Source organism: Leptonychotes weddellii, chromosome 8, assembly GCF_054177405.1.
Source record: "Leptonychotes weddellii isolate Sample4059 chromosome 8, ASM5417740v2, whole genome shotgun sequence".
NCBI lineage: Eukaryota > Metazoa > Chordata > Mammalia > Carnivora > Phocidae > Leptonychotes > Leptonychotes weddellii.
This window is the reverse complement of record NC_138376.1, coordinates 25,939,706-25,956,369: the sequence shown is the minus strand read 5'-3', so window position 1 is coordinate 25,956,369 and position 16,664 is coordinate 25,939,706. Positions and strand designations below refer to the sequence as shown.

The 16,664-nt window shown below is 50.3% G+C and overlaps 1 protein-coding gene across 3 annotated transcripts in view; it reads right to left on the bottom strand.

Moving 5' to 3' along the window:
* The window catches only part of PPARD (peroxisome proliferator activated receptor delta), an 80,248-nt gene extending 63,966 nt beyond the window's left edge, over positions 1–16,282 (bottom strand). The window contains exons 1-2 of one of the 3 annotated variants that reach the window (XM_081828081.1): positions 16,148–16,282; positions 11,919–12,116 (exon numbers count right to left, since the gene is read on the bottom strand). The gene's annotated coding sequence lies outside the window, so the exon portion shown is untranslated. The remainder of the gene's footprint in view (positions 1–11,918; positions 12,117–16,147) is intronic. The other 2 variants (XM_081828080.1, XM_081828082.1) reach the window with 2 other exon arrangements.
* Between the last annotated feature and the right edge of the window lie 382 nt (positions 16,283–16,664).

Sequence of the window (16,664 nt, the reverse complement as noted above, 5' to 3'; positions counted from 1 at the left end):
TACCATACAAACTTACAAATATTTTTTTCCTCTGGTAATGAGAACGTTTAAGATTTACTTTCTTACCAACTTTAAAATTTGTAATACAGTATTATTGACTATACTGCATGCTATCCATTATAGCCCCATGACTTAAGTATTTTTTTCTTTTTTTTTTTTCAGACTTCACTTGAGATATACATATAGAGAGAGAAAGAGTGCGTGCGAGCGCAAGCACGCATGAACAGGGGAAGGGCAAAGGGAGAGGGAGAAGCAGACTCCCCGCTGAGCAGGGAGCCCAACGTGGGGCTCGATCTCAGGACCTGGAGATCATGACCTGGACCGAAGGCAGACGCTTAACCGACTGAGCCACCCAGGCACCCCGACTTAAGTATTCTAATTGTATATTATGAATAAGCACTATTTATATAATTAAAACATTTTAAAATAAATTAAAAACCACACACATGGAAACGCTTGTGCCCGAGTGCCAGCTCCAGATCCTAAGAAACACTGTTTCCCAAATACCCATAATACTGGCCACTGGTGGTATCTGATTAACTTCTGAGCCCCCAAGTACAAGTTTCCAAAGATGTCCTTCACTGTTACTAGCTACAACAGCTTGCCAGTGGCAAGCCCCTCCTTCAGAACCTTGGGCCCAAGCACCCAGAACCACCTGGTAATGCCTGCACCCATGGGACACATGCCCCAACCCCTCCAGAGCTCACAACCCAAAGCCAGAGCCTCAGAAAGGTGCAAAAGCAAAACCAGGGCCGGGGGCTGTGGACTGCAGGCAGCTGCCATGGGAATTACTCTGTGGGGTCTTGCAGGCAGTCACTGACTACAGCCAACATTCTGATGGAAACAGGACAACCAACAGTCTTGAAGTTCTGTTCAGTCCAACCAACATTTACTGGCATCCACCGCGTGGTGCGAGGTGCCAAGGGTCCAGAGATACGCTAACAATAAAATAATCAACACCTAATGAGTGCCACAGCTGTGCCTTGACATGGACGAGCTCTCTGAATCCTCAAGTCACCCCTGAGGGGTAGGGTCTATGGTTCGCTCCCCCACGTTACAGACGAGGAAGCCGTCAAGGCATAAAGTGACTTGCCTAAAGCTACCAGTGGAGCCAGAACGCAGACCCACGGATTCTGGCTCCTAACCAGGACCCCATATTCCCTCAAAGTTCTTGGCCTCAGAAACAGCCAGTGAGCTAAAAATATAAAGAGTGCCACATGCTACTTCCTGTTCCGCTCCAGGGGAGAGGGTCATTCCCTTCTGATAGGCAAAGAAATGAGGAGCGCAACTGTCCCTCTGTCCAGGACCCCCTGGGCCTACGGCTGACCTGAGGAGCTCATCAAGGCAAGCAGTTGCACAGTCCCCAGGGCCCAGCCGAGGGCACCAAGATGCCACCTAGGCCTGCCTCTGCCTCTTCTGATGCCCAATGCCTTCCTTGCACCCCAACCCCAGCCTCCAGCCAGGAAGTGGGAGCAGAAATAAAAATAGCTCTCTAAAAATAAACCAGGGATGGCAAGGTACAAGAAAGGGGAAAAATACAAGGCCACTGCTGGTTTGAGCCCAGTGTCCTGCTGGACTAGGTAGGGCCCACACTGCTGAGCAGGACAGGTACCCAGAGCCCTGATTTCCCCTTCAGCCTCCGCTCACGGCCTGCAGATGCACACGTGCACACACTCATAAGCACAGGGGGTCCAAAGGGTTTAAACCTCAGCTCCGTCATTTGTCAGATGTGTGACCTGAGTAAGCTGTTTAACGTCTGTGATCCTACACCTCCTCATCTGTTAAATGGCTAAACCAATACCCGCCTCTTGCAGGCTGGTGTGAGGGACAGTGAGCTCATCCATGGCGTGACGTCTGGGCCAAGGGAGAAGCCGAATAAAGGCAACTTCCCTTCCTTTCTTCTCTCCCTATGTGCATATCTGGGCCCCCTTCTCCTTCTTCTCTCCCTTCACCAGACTGAAAACGGGCTGAGTGGTCACTTGGATCAGAGATTGTTTTTTTCCCCCTACAAGTCTCTTCCACTCTACATGCCTGGCCCACCAGTTGGCCGGTTATTTCTTCTGGTTTGAGGGGGGCTGCACGCTACCTTGAAGCAGATCCAGGGAGACACTAAATGCAGCCATATTCTCAGGACCTCCTCTTCCCACTGACCTGGAACAAGACTCTGCAGGGGGCTCCAAAGCCTGCCAACATTTGGTTCTGCTCAGTGACCAACAAGACACTGCTGTGCTCGAAAGCAGGGAGTGTTCTTGGAAGTCAATACCAGTCTGGCCAGTCAAGCAGGTACTTTCCAAACTGGAAGAATTAGATTCAACCATCCATCCTCCTTGGGGAGGCCCTGCTGTGTGGTAATCAAAGACACAGCTTTACACACCTGGGTTCAAATCTCAGCTCTGCCACTTACTAGTTGTGCAGCTTTAGGCAAATTTCCTAACAGTCTGAGCCTCGGCACGCTCATCTGTAAAAAGGGTGTGATGACTCCTACGTCTCAGGGTTGTGGGCATTAAACAAGGTGATGCACGGGAAGTAATTAGCACAGTGCATTCAATACCTGAGAGCCACAGCCTCACTTGGCTCCTGATAGCTACTGACTTCTGTCGGGAATGGGAAGGGGATTAGACACAGGTGAGCCCAGCTCTCAAAAGAACTCACAGTCCGAGCCTAGAATGTGGACAATAACTCCACCATAATATACTATGGTAGGTGCTGAGCCAGAGGTATGAGAAAGGAGCCTTACTAGGACCCCCAGTGGAGGAAGTGGAGAGAACGAGACATATGGAAAAGATTCTGCCAAAACCAAAAACCTCAGTTGTCTCCACTAAGCTTCAACCAAAGGGAAGAGTAAGAACTAGGAAAGGGGGCCTTAAGTTTCCTTCTACAGATGTCTGACTGCTGCCCCGTGAAATGACTTCCCAGACAGGGCTCTGGGGTAGGTTAGTGCCAGGGCTACTCTGGGAAGCAAGCCGCTTAGGCCAGCCATCCAGGCACTCTTCCGTCTGACAAGAGCTCGGTGAGCACCTCTGCACAAGGCACTTGCCCATCAAGAGCCAATTTCTGGGGAGATGATCTAAGTGATAACCATAAACATGCAGTGGCACCAGCTTGTGCGCTTTGCTCTCTTTTTCCCCGCAGCCCTCAGCCTCCTGGTTGGGTAGCTGGGGAGAAGGCAGGCTATGGGGCCGCTCCTGGGAGGAACGGCAGGGAGGTGAGTGAGCTGTTAAGAATTTCAGGTGGGCACCTGTGGGACCACACTGAGTAGCCCAGGTAGAGTGGAGTGGGAAGAAGTAGCAGGCATGGGGGCCTGGAGGTCCTCATGGAGCTGAGGAGGAGGGTGACTGAAATGAGGACCCCCCAGGAACCACCCCAGAACTGCCTGGGGAGAGCAGAGCAGCCAACCTGCATTTCTAGGAACACGGCTCCACACTTCCACGGACAGTGGAGCTGCTTTTATTATTCAGCAAAAAGAGGTTGCTTTTTTCCCTCTTCTAATATTTTAAGTTGACTATATTTACCTGCTGATGTGTCCTAGGTATGACGTGACAAATATTCTATGGAAAGGAACTGAGGAACACAGGCATAAAGACTGAGAGGGGGTGTGAAGAGGAGGAAAGGAGGGAAGAGGCTAAGGGCCAGGTGACGTGAGAGATTTTACACTTCTTTAGGGTCAACAGTGATCTGGCCCCAGTCACGTCTCTGACCTCATCTTCTAGGCTCTTCTCTCCTCATTCCGCTCCAGCCACTGTGGCCTCCTGGCTATTCCTCAAACACACCAGCCATGTTCCTGCCTCAGAGCCTTTGCACTTGCTTTCCCTCTGCTTGTGAGATTCTTCCCACACATGGCTCCTTCTTCTCTTTGAGCTCAACTACTACCTTCTCATTGAGGCCTTCCTCAAGCCCTCTATTTAAAAGTGCGACTACGCTTTCCTGCCTTTTCTTAAAAGATTTATGTATTTATTTATTTGAGAGAGAGAGAGAGTGCTCGCGAATAGGGGGCAAGAGGGAATCTCAAGCAGACTCCACACAGAACCCGACACCAGACTCAATCTCACGACCCTGAGATTATGACCTGAGCCGAAACCAAGAGTAAGACACTTAACCACCTGAGCCCCCCAGGCGCCCCTTATTTTATTTTTTAAGTAGGCTCCATGCTGAGCTTGAACTTATGACCCTGAGATCATGACCTGAGCCAAAACCAAGAGTTGGACACTTAACTGACTGAGCCACACAGGTGCCCCTCCTGCTTTATTTTTTATGACAAAGCATTGACCACCATCTGACATGCTAGCTACATAATTCTGGCTCTCTCCTTGTTCTCCACCATAACCACCATGAGAACATGGGACTTTTTTATCTGCTTTGTTCACTCCTTCAGCCCCAATGCTTAGCACATAGGAGGTACCTGATAGCTGCATATTAATGAGTGGAAGATGGAAGTGGAGTCAGGTTTAAACTAAATCCTGGAGCCTCAACAGTCTGAAAGAAACCCTTTCTTACTCATCTGACTGAAGGTGTGGGGTGACTTCCAAAAGCAAGGATCAGACACTACCTGAGGCCTTTTCTTTTACTCCCCAAGAACTCCCTGAAAGGTTCCTTCAAAGAACGTATTGCTTCGAATATTAGTCTGGGAAAAGGCAGGGCCTAGAATCTTGAACTGCTATAATTCTTATTGAATGAGGGCCAGCCAAGTCACCCCCTGGGCCTGGAGTGGTTTCCTATTGCCACTGTTACAAATTACTACAAACCCAGTGGCTTAAAACAAAACATATTTATTCTTTTACAGTTCTGGAGGCCAAAGTCCAAAACTGGTTTCACTCCAAAATCAAGGTATTGGCAAGGCCACGCTTCCTCCAGAGGCTCTCGGGGAGCATTTGCCTCCTTGCCTTTTCCAGCTTCTAGAGCTGCATTCCTGGCGCTCCCTGGCCTCTTCCTCCATCTGCAGAGCCAGCGGGATAGCGTCCTGCTGCAGCAGTCATGCTGCCTTCTTCTGTATCAAATCTCCCTTTGCCTCCGTCTTCACAGGACACCCGTGACTGCACTTAAGGCCCACTCGGATAATCCAGAATAATCTCCCCATCTCGAGATCCTTAAACTAATCGCATCGGCAAAGTCCATTCTGCCATATCAGGTAGCATCCACAGGTCCCAGGGGTTACGGCCTGGATACCTTCGGGGGCCATGACCCCGTCTACACCATGGCAGACGGATTCCAGCAATGTGGAAGAAACAGAGTTCAGACCTCTGGTCCACATGAAAGAAGGACCAGAACAGGAATCATCTTGGCAGTGTCCTGGGCCAGGGTCTTTCTTTTGCTATCACTGCTTGCTATTATCTAAGGGGTGGGGAATTAATTTAATGGGACTGACCATTTTGGCCTTTGGAGGGCCTCCTTAGAGAAGAAGGGTAATCTCGAACCTGGACCTTCCAATGGACCACGCAGGAGTTCATCCTAAGATGCAAGTGCTGAGGGCCAAGGGGAACCCACTGGATCTCTGGACTGTCCTAAAGGCTTTTGCAGGAGGGGAAGCTGGAAAGAAATGACCCAGACAGAGAAGCTCACGATCAGGGACAGCAGGTAAGCCTTCTCTCATGAGAACTGCCTTGGGTAGAGGGTTCTGAGAACCCATGTGGCTTCGGAGAGAGGAGGAAGACCGCTGTGATCAGAGCACCAGATCAGCTGGTAATGTCTGATGCCAGGAACAGACAGGTTAATGGAAGTCTACCTGCAACATATTACCAACTCTATTCTACACGGCGCCTCTGGCAGCTATAGGAAGGTGGTTTTGGCCCAGACACTGAAATACTTGGAAAAGCAAGACATGACAAACACACCCACTCCAGGACATTGCTTTACACCTTTGGACACTGTCCCTCTGTTGCGCGGGTATCAGTTATGGCTTCTTCCTGAGGTGGAACATGCTAGCTCATTGTGAATTATTCAGTTATTGACAATGATTGTCATTGTGAATTATTTCACTCCTCCCCAAACCCTCAAGGGCCCAGTGAGGTGACTGAGGAGGAAACATTTCCAGTGTAAGAGCTGCATGCTTACTGTATTGGTTCTACTGATGTGATGTTCACCAGGGGGCCCAGATGGCCAGGAATATTTAGTAGGCGAAGCGGCAGGGCAAAGGCTACCAACCAGGGGTGAGTTCGCCCCCTAGGGGGTATGTGGCAATGTCTGAAGACATTCTTGGTTTTCACAACTGCTGCGGGAAAGGGAGGCAGAAGTGGGGGAGACGCTATTAACATCTAGTGGGTACGAGCCAGGAATGATGCTAAATATCCTACAGCGCACAGCCAGCCTACTCAATAAAGAATTCCCCAGCCCAAAATGTCTCTAGCACTGGAAGTGAAGAAGGTGAGAGACGTGAACAAGGCAATGTTGGAAGCAATTAAGGGAAACTGAGGAGGGCATGCCTCCTCTGCTTGTTTGGACAAGGGGATGATAGGTAAAGCTCTGGGTTCTGGCACATGGACGGACAGGCCGTTTCTGAGGAGAGGGTGGGCCCGCAGACCACTACATATGTAGGGCGGCCGGCTTGGCAAAAGCTGCCGTTGGGAGAGCAAAGCTGGCCGGTACTTCCACTGGAGTGGTGGCCAAATAAACGTGTGCCTCTGAGGTTACAGCTCTCGGATGAGGGAAGTACCAGAGGCAGTGGTAAGACAAGGCTCAAAGAGTTACAGAAGATTACAATGAAGGCAGTGAAAATCGGTTTTTAGGCACCTGTTAGTCTAACGGTAGAGAAATGAACTCAAGCATGAAGTGGTTTTCCCCCAACACCGGGAGCCTCTCCCTTCAGTATCCTCCCCATGGGAGAACTCTTTCACAGGTGTGTCACCAGGAGCTGTGGAGAATTCGCCAGCAGTCTCGGGGAGCTGCTGAGATGATGATAAGGCTGGGTGGAAGTTAGGCTTTGAAGATTGGACTCGGAAAAAAAAAAAAAAAAGGGGTGTCACGATACTGCCCAGAACACCAGCTGTTGAAGAGAACCTGCAGGCTCCCCCATACTGAGGCTGGGCTCCCAGGGCCACAGCCGGAAAATCAGGGAAGGAACTGTTTCAGACAGGCATGTCTTTCTGAGCTCCCCACCTCAGAAGAAAGGGGACAAACCAGCACCGCCCGAGGTTCATTTTAATCATTAAGTCAGGACCCCATACACAAGAGCGAAGAGTCCCCCCAGGTCTCTCCAACAGCAAATCCGCCCCAGCTCTTCCCATGGCCTCTTCACAGACAGAAAAGCCAGAGAGACAGGGTGAGGATGGGAGGTGCTGAAAGCCAGAGGCCAGGGCCCCAAGGAAGCCCAGAAGGAGCCGGCTCTCCGCCAGCTCTGCAGTCTGCCTAGAGTCGTCCCTCAGCCGCAAGCAGTTCCTCCGATCTCGACCTCCTTCAAACCCCTTTTGCTGCTTGCTCCTCTTGACCCCCTTCTTTCTCCCTCTCCCTAACATTCTCGAATTTGTCCCCCTCTTTCTTCCTCTCACTCTTCTCCTCGCTTCCTGGCGGTCTATGAGCGCAAAACTGGGGTATATTTGAAACATCGTCAGTGGCTGCACGTGAAGCTTTAGCTTTCTTTTGCTTTTTCTTTTAACAAATTATGATTTGGGGCGCCTGGGTGGCTCAGTTGGTTGAGCGTCAAACTCTTGGTTTCGGCTCAGGTCGTGATCTCAGGGTCGAGGGGTTGAGCCCCGAGTCAGGCTCTGTGCTGTGTGTGGAGTCTCCTTTGAGATTCTCCCTCTGTCCCCCCGCCCAGCTCAAATAAATAATGATTAACCTCTTATTGTGCCTTGACAATAAAGCCTCACTTTAGTTGCCTTCTACCTTTTGTGAAGCTTTTGATCTCTCTCGTGTATCAGCATCCCTAAATAAGGAGGGAGGAGGGGTTCCTCCAGCCCTGCTCTGGGTACGGCTGAAAGATCAAAATCAGTAATTTTAACAGCAACCAGAGGAACTCATATTTAATATGAGGAAGAACTTCCTTCCATTCAGACTACTGCAATAGTCTCCTACTTAACCTCTCTACCTCAGTTCTTCCTCTACTCAAACCACCTTTATGCAATACTAACACAATCATTCCTTGCTCCAAAACCATCAGTGGCTACCCACTGCCCAAAAACATACAGTGCAAATTCCTTTACCTGGCATTCAGCCTGCTAAGAATTTCCTAACTAAAGGTGGTCTCCAGGAATGGAAATTGTGAGAAGGTGCACTTTTCTCCTGGAAGTGTTACCCATATACAGGCCAGGCTACCTCACGTAAAGGATGCTCCGAAGTAGTAGCTGGCCTCCAAGGAGCCTTCTCTCCCTCCCAGTGAACCATGTCTCTCGGTATTCATACCCTTGTATAGTCCTCTGAATCCGAACCAGTCCTGTGCCCAAGAAAAGACAAAGGAATTGACACCGTGTCACTTGCAAGGCTAGGTCATAAGAAACCTTTCCCTTCATGCCTGGATCTCTCAGTATACTCACTCTTAGGAAGCTTCTGCTCAGAATCCAGCCACCATGCTGTGAGAAGCCCAAGGCACATGGAGAGGCCACACGCAGGTACTCCAGTCAACAGCCAGCATCAAGTGCCAGCCACGTGAGTGAGCCAGTGTGGATGTCCAGCCCGGCTGAGCCCCCACGACTCCTGCCCCAGCCTCCATCTGACTAAAGCAATACACCCCAACTGAGAACTGCCCAGATGAGCCCAGTCAATCCAAAGAACCATGAAAGATAATAAAGTTCCAATTTCACTTAAGAATGTGCTAGACAAGGGGCACCTGGGTAGCTCAGTCAGTTGAGCGGCTGGCTCTTGATTTCAGCTTAGGTTGCAGGGTGGTGGGGTCGGGACCCCACGCACTCAGCGGGGAGTCAGAGCCTGCTTGAGGTTCTCCCCCTCCTGTCCTCCCCTTCTCCCTGCTTGTGTGCTAAGATAAATAAATAAATCTTAAAAAAACTGTCCTGGATGAGACAATAAAAACTGACTTTATTAAACTGTGACCCTTAAATACAAGTCTTTTAAATATTCTTTGTAACAAATTAAGAGTGACATTGTTGTCTCAAGAAAAACTGTGAGATTGAGCTGTAAGCTAAACTAGTCATTTTTTTCATGAAACAACATTTTTACTCAAAGAAAAAAGTAACACATTATAATTATTTAGACTTTGACTATTTGACAGACTTTTTCTTGAAAATGGAGATTCAATTAAAAAAACCTGACAGCATGGGGACACCCATGAGTGGCTCAGTTGGTTGTGTCCTACTTGTGGTTTTGGCTCAGGTCATGATCTCAGGGTCATGGGATCGAGCCCTGTGTCAGGCTCCACACTCAGTGGGGAGTCCGCTTGAGATTCTCTCTCTCCCTCTGCCCCTGCCCCCCCCACACGTGTGCACTCTCTCAATAAATAAATAAGATCTTTAAGCAAACAAACAAAAAACCTGACAGTACATTCCCAGCGATAAAAATCAAGCTTTCAAGAGAAAATCCAAATTATGGAAAACTCGTATCCACCACTCTGAGCTTGACAGCTTCCCAACACTTGAACGCTTTTCTGTTGAGATCAGTGGTATTAATATGATTTATTGATATTGTAAAATGAAATATGTCAACATTTAGAAGATTTATATGACTCAGTGAACCAATATTTTCCGGTGACCAACGTAAAGTAAAAGATCCATTTAAAGTACAAGATGGACCAATGGATTTTAATGTTACAAAGTATGAAAACTCCGTTGGTAAGGTTTCAGACTCCACATTCCAGCTAATCTTTAAGAAACTACCACTTGTCCAGTTTTGGTATCGTATCAAAGAAGAATACCCACAATTATCTGCAAAAGCTATTAAAGCTATTACCCCCCTCTTTCTCAACAAGCTATCTGTGTGAGACCAGATTTTCTTCATAGCCTTCAAATAAAACAACATATCTCAAGAGACTGAACACTGAGGCAGTTATGAGAATCCAGCTGTCTTCTATTAAGCCAGACATTAAGAGATCACCAAAAATGTAAATCAATGCCACTTCTCTCAACTTTGTTCTGAAAAATAGCTATTTTTTTCTTAAAAATGTCATTTGTGGTAAATGTAATGGGTTTATTATTATATTAAATGAATTAGTAAGTTAGTAATTTAAAAAAATTCCTCGGTTTTTAGTTTCCACTATGGTAAACAAAAGTTCTTGGCTCCCTAATAATTTTTAAGAGTGTAAAGGGGTCTTGAGGTCAAAAAGTTTGAGAATCACTGTTTATGACGTTCTAAAGTTGACCTCAGCAGCACCTGGGTGGCTCAGTCGGTTAAGCATCTGCCTTTGGCTCAGGTCATGATCCCAGGGTCCTGGGATCGAGCCCCGCGTCGGGCTCCCTGCTCTGTGGGGAGCCTGCTTCTCCCTCTCCCTCTGCCTCTCCCCTTGCTTGTGCTCTCTCTCTCTCTCTGACAAATAAAATCTTAAAAATAAAGTTGACTTCAAAATAAACCAACTTTCTTTCAAGGCCCAATCTGAAACCCAGTTTCTTCAGGGACAAAGCTGATCCAAAGTGATGACCTGCTCCTCCAAATGAGTACCCCTGCACAGTATGTTCTCAGTACCCACCAGCTCTCTTCATATTTTCAAAATCTTTTTGTGCATATGTCTTCTCTCCCCAGCTAGACTCCACACACTTGGGGGCGGGGGTGGGGGAGCAGCCAAGGACCGTATCTGAAACATCTGTCACAGGACCTGACCCACAGAAGTGCCTCAGATGGGAAAGACTAAGATAACGACCAAACCACAGTCTTCTGAGATTAGCACTGAAAAATCTGATAAAGCCCTAGCCTCGCCTTTGCTGGTGGAAACTAAGAAAGAACACTTCTCGCTGAGAGTGGGAGCTCCAAGCTCAGGGATAAACTGGACAAGTAAGCCCTGGACAGGTACAACTGTCGCCACTGTGGCCAGCTGCTGCTGGAACGAATGACAAAGCAACGAACTCAGTAGCTCTCCCTTCCACCTGACCCCTCTCAGGGAACCTCCGCAGCCCCCCCACACCCCTCTTCTTCCTCATTCACATTTCCTTCAGACGAGAGGACTGGGTCTGGGTTTGACAACAGGAGGGGCCCCTGCCTGAGGCCTTCCTGCAAGATCCACAAACAACCTGATCCCCCCCACCAGACTGACAGACATATGGGCTCAGCACCCTGTCTGGCAACAGGAAAACCCACAGGGTGTTAAAGGCAGAGAAAGGGAAGTGAAGCCCATAAACAGCTGCTGGAACCACTGAACTTCAGAGATTAAAACAAATCAGACAGGAGCCCATGTTTCCCCTGGCCCCCAGCAGGGACCTCACCACAGCCTGGCCTCCCAGATAGTTGAGACAATGAACATCCAATTCCCTGCAGCTCCCCTTCTGGGAGTTTATAAAATCCACCAGGCACCCTGAGAACAAACAGGGAAACAGTAATGAGTGGCCCAGAGCATTGTTCAGACTGGTGAAGACCTGCTACGCCAGCAGAGATGGAAGAAAAAACTCTTGTGTATTATGCCCAGATCTCATATGTGCCAACGAACTTTGGACCCATGAGGCAGGAATTGCATCTGGGTTTTTCGCTATCATCACTTCCCACGTGTCTAGTACACTGGCTGGTACACAGCAGACACTCAGAAATGTCTGTTGCATAAAGGAAAGAATGATAGACACCATCTTTGTGGCCTGGCATCCATATGGACAGAGGAGAAAAGTTTGAACACTGATTCATTCAACAAATATTTGAGCATCTCCTCAGCACTAGGCAGTCCTAGACACAACAGGAAGCAAAATAAGTCCCTGCCCTTGTGGAATTTATGTTTTAATGCATGTAAAGGTGAGCAAATCTCAATGCTCCCCAAAAAACCACATAAGCCATAGACATTTAATAATTATTTAATAAGTGCCCACTATGTGGAAGCAATGAGTATCAAATTTTATGATAGGCACCTGGGATGTGGGAACTCAGCCCCAGTGAAACTGTTTCATCTTTTAGGCCAGGATCCTAAATCTGGGATGCCTCAGTCGGTCGTCAGAGGTCCTGGGTAAGGAAAACGGGATTACCTCTTTGGTGCATCTGTCCTCATCTGTCGGTAAACAGAAGCCACTGTGTGAGGACCACGTGCATGCCCAAAACACCACGCAACACTGCAGGACAGAAGGAAACCCAACATTTTCATCTGAGAGGCACCAGAGGTCAGAAAAGCAGCATTAATGTTATAATTAAACACTAGGACTCGGGATGCCTGGGCGGCTCAGTCGTTGGGCGTCTGCCTTCGGCTCGGGTCATGATCCCAGGGTCCTGGGATCGAGCCCCACATCGGGCTCCCTGCTCGGCGGGGAGCCTGCTTCTCCCTCTCCCCCTCCCCCTGCTTGTGTTCCCTCTCTCGCTGTGTCTCTCTGTCAAATAAATAAATAAAATCTTTAAAAAAATAAATAAATAAAAATAATAAATAAATAAATAAACACTAGGACTCAAAAACTGCTTGCAGGTAAGCTGGCTCTTTCTCTGTCCCTCACACACACACACACCCCCTGAGATGCTGTTATTCTGAGCCTGAGTCAGCAAATATTTCCCGATCCTGGAAGTAGTCTGCTCATCTCCAAGTAATCAGACACCGGCTTGGCTGATTTTACCAGGGTGAGGCAGAAGGGGCTGGCAAAGTGAAGAAGGACCTGGAGCCCAACATCCTCCACAGGTGGCAGCTCAGAAATGGAGATGCCCTGAGTCATGCTTGAGTCCTTGACCAAAGCCCTGTGGCGGGACTAGAGTCACACCCGAATCACCAGCCTTAGAGCTACGAAGGCCAGGAACCATCTGCCAAGAAGAAGACCCACATGGCTGAAACCTGACGCAAGGGGCTATCTCCTCCCTGCCAGGCTCCAGCAAGCACCCAGCTCTCCTCTGACGTGGTGAACTGCAGCTGCTGTGAGTGGCTCCTCCCCCTGGACCCAAAGGGACAGCAAAATGCTCAGGGACATCAGACCACCTACAAGAAGCAGCCGCTGTGCCATCTGGGACAACATGGCACAGACGAGGGCATCGCACACAGAACTTCTGACATGACACAAGCCAGGGCCTGGTGGGACAAAGTCCATGGAGACGCTGGGTGGGGAGAGGAAGAGAGTGATCCCAGCGTGGACAGTGCAGGGCAGTGGGGCAAGTCCCAGCACTTACATTATAGGCCCTACTCAGGCACTGGAGGCAGGCCCTGCAATTCAGCTCCCCAGCCAGCAGGGAACACCCTAGGAGGTGGGCCGCAGGGACAGGCACTGTAGCTGAGGCCTTTAGAGGTGACAGGTCCAACTCCTCCTGAGAGAGAGAAGCTGCACTGTCCCGGGACACACCGGGATCTGCAGGCCCTTGGGACGGCTTGCACAACAGCCAGAACTGCTGCACTCTATCCAAAGCAGAAGCCTGCATGCTTCCCAGGTCAGCGTGCAACCCTGGCTAGCCTCTATCAGCCCCTGAGGGAAGAGATCTGAAGGACCACAGGTGGGGTAAGGGCCATTCTTCTGGAACCAGTAGAGGCATACACCAAAGGAGGAAAACGGTGGAGAGGCAGAGAAGAAAGAGCCAAACAAAAAGAACAGTCCATTAAACTAAGGAGCTGATGGGCTACACCCTCTGTAGAATGTCAGGGGCCTGCCCCTGTCTGCCCATACCTTTGAAAAAGAGAGAAGGCTGACCCAAATTCTGCAAAACTCACTGAATGGGAACTTGGTCATTGATAACCCTGACCATCCACCTAGGCCGCAGGGTGGACAAACTGCAAGAAGCTAACCAGCCAGAGCTGGCGGTGCCCAAGCTGTTCCATAAGGACTGGACGTGACCTCTTCTTAAGGCCCTCTCACCTGCTGCCTCGGTGGAGAGTACCACTAATGGGTAAGCAAAAACAGAGGAGGAGCAAACCTCTCAAAAGAGTCAGGTAAAGTCCTTGGGAGTCAGAGACTGGACTAACTTACTGCCAAACACACGACCTCAGCTTCATCAGAATGACCCATTAAAACCCTGGAGGGATGCTCTTCATAAGAACAAGGGACCCCTTTTGGTCCATTCTGCCCAAATCCCACCCAAGTACTGCTTAGGGAGGGGCTCAGGGGTCAATGGAGTGGGGACTGGCTCAGATGCCCACAGTTCTATTTCTTTCACAGAAAAGGGTCAGTGCACAAGAGGATTCCAAAACTTTAAAGTCTGGTCTAAGCTGGTTCACTTGGCTCTCCACCACAGCTCCTGAAAGTTGCCAATTCTGTGTCCAATTCTGGCTCAAAGACAGAGAGCACGATCCTCAAAAGAGAAGACCTAGAAACCTGGGGCCAGGTGAAACAACAGGCCTTCATTTCTAAACGTGAGAGTGGGTCATGCTTTCAGAATCCGCCAAGATCAGACTGGGCAGAAACAGAGGATAATGTTGTTTTCTAAAGATCTCTCCAGGGGACCAATGCCAAATAAAGGGACTCAAATTGAAGGCATCTGAAAAGAACTTTCTGCCTGACAAGAAGGTTAAACCCCCAGATACACTAGGAAGGCGGTAGGCTTTCTGGCCCCAGAGAGGGTATCTTTGTGACTGGACAGAGACACTGACACCGTCTATCTAATGTAGCCCCACCACTTCCCCAGGCAGATATCCACCTGACAGGGCAAAGGGACCAGAACTTAGGGTCAGCCTCCCTCTTGGATCCACAGGAAATTAAGCTCTCAAGGAAAATGGGAAGGAGAAGAACCTTCGAGAGAACCTGCTCAGTGACTTACATCAGAGGCTCTAACATTCAGTGGATCAGAGATGCACGAGTGAGAATCAGAAGCTGGTTCCGGTGACCAATAAATAGGACAGATGCCTGCTAGCCCCAGGGCTATCGGGCTAGCAATCTATTTCAAAACTCAAGTAGGAAAAAAATTTCTTGGAGCCAGTACAAAGGAAAAAGGTTAAGGCATTCTCTGGGGCACAACTTCTGGAGACTCCTCTTAGCGTTTGGGGATGGGGCACAGGGTGAAGGGTGGGAGTGAGGGCACAGATAACCTGGAATATCATGGTGTAACTGTGCTTGGTAGATCCAGAGTGGAAAGACACAGAGACTGTTTCCTGGAAGGGGAAAAGAGTTGGATGAGGCCTCCAGCTACCCCTGGCACACACCCAAGTCAGCGGCTGCTCTCTCCCCAAGGGTTCCTGGAAGTCAACAGACCCATAAAGAGGAAGTATTAAAGCTGAGATTGTAAGAATGGTCTACAAATTGGACACCATCCCTGATGCAACACCCAAGTAAATGCTCCCACAAAGACATGCCTGTTACTCACCTCGGCCCTTACTTCAATCAGGGGCTGGACACCCCCCACCCCACCCCAGAGGTATCTCAATAGCAAGTCAAGGGAAAGCAGAGTAGTGTGTGGAGCTAAGGCTTCTCCCTGAAGTAGAGGCAAGGGACTGGGAGGGAATGGGAGGTAGATGACAGGAATACAGGGGACAGGGCTTAATCAGAAGGAAATTAGAGAAACGGGCAAAAATAGGGCCTCTGAGGGTAGCCAGACTTAGGTAGACAGGGATTGCTGGCAAAGGGCTGAAAAAGCCTAATAACACCGCGAAGGTGACCGGAAACCGTATACTGAGAGGGGCCAGGCAACGGGGGAAGGAGGGGACAGGGATGGGAAAAGAGAGCAAAGACAGAGAGGGCAAGGATGGGAGGCCGAAGGCACGAGATAAAGATAACGAGAGGAGCAGAGAAGATCCCCCAAGGAGACCCTGGGTAGAGAGGGCAATGGCTTTGGAGACACCAGAGAAAGGATGAAGGAAGAGGTCAGAGGCAACGGTAGGGAATGAGAGAGGACCCCGAGCCTTAGACCCGGCTCTCGGACACAGAAGTGGGAGGAGACGGAACCACTAGGCCCAAGAGGGGGCAGAGAGTCGGGTGGGGGAGGCCCGCGGTTCGGGCTCAGTGATGGGGGTCCAAAAGGCCGGGGGCTCAGGGGCGGCGGGGCGCCAGGAGAGCCCCAAACCACCGCGGACACGCCGGGGCCGGGGCTGGGGTGTCGGAAAGCCGCAGCGGCTTGGCCCGCGGACCCCTGCCGCTCCCCCCATCCCACTCCCCGCCGGGCCTCCCGCCCCGGCCCCACTGGCCGCCTCAGCCCGGTCCCGCCGCCTCCTTGCACCGCTTGCCTACCGCTTCCCCCGACTCGGACTGACCTGTCCTGGCCACCTCCCGCGCCGCCGCTGCCGTCCGGCAGGCTCGGCAGGATCCTTCGAAGCCTGCCAAAACTTTTCCCATTAATCCCCAGCTCCGCGGCGGCCGCGGCGTCACACGCTGCGCGGCCTGGACCCGCCCCCACCATCCTGACGTCACCGCGCAGCTCGGTCCCGCCCCCTCCACGCCCCCTTCCGCCCCGGCCGGGGCCAATCACCGCGCGTCCTGGAGTCTCCCCTGATTCTGCACTCCGCCCACCGCAAGCTCCCCAGGGCCCGCCTGCAGCGCCCTCTGGTGCAGGCTTCGGGCGCGGCAGCTGAGGGAGGAGCAGGAGCGGGGATGTTCCAGGGCCAGTAAAACAAGTTCGGCAAGTATCACAAAAGGGAATTTAAAGCTGGAAGGGAATTTAGAGGCCGTCTCATACAGCCTCCACGTCCTTCCAGTGAAGAAACAGTCCCAGAGAAGGTGAGTGACTTGCAGTGAGAAGCAAGGCAGGGGTTAGAACATGGGTCTCCAGAC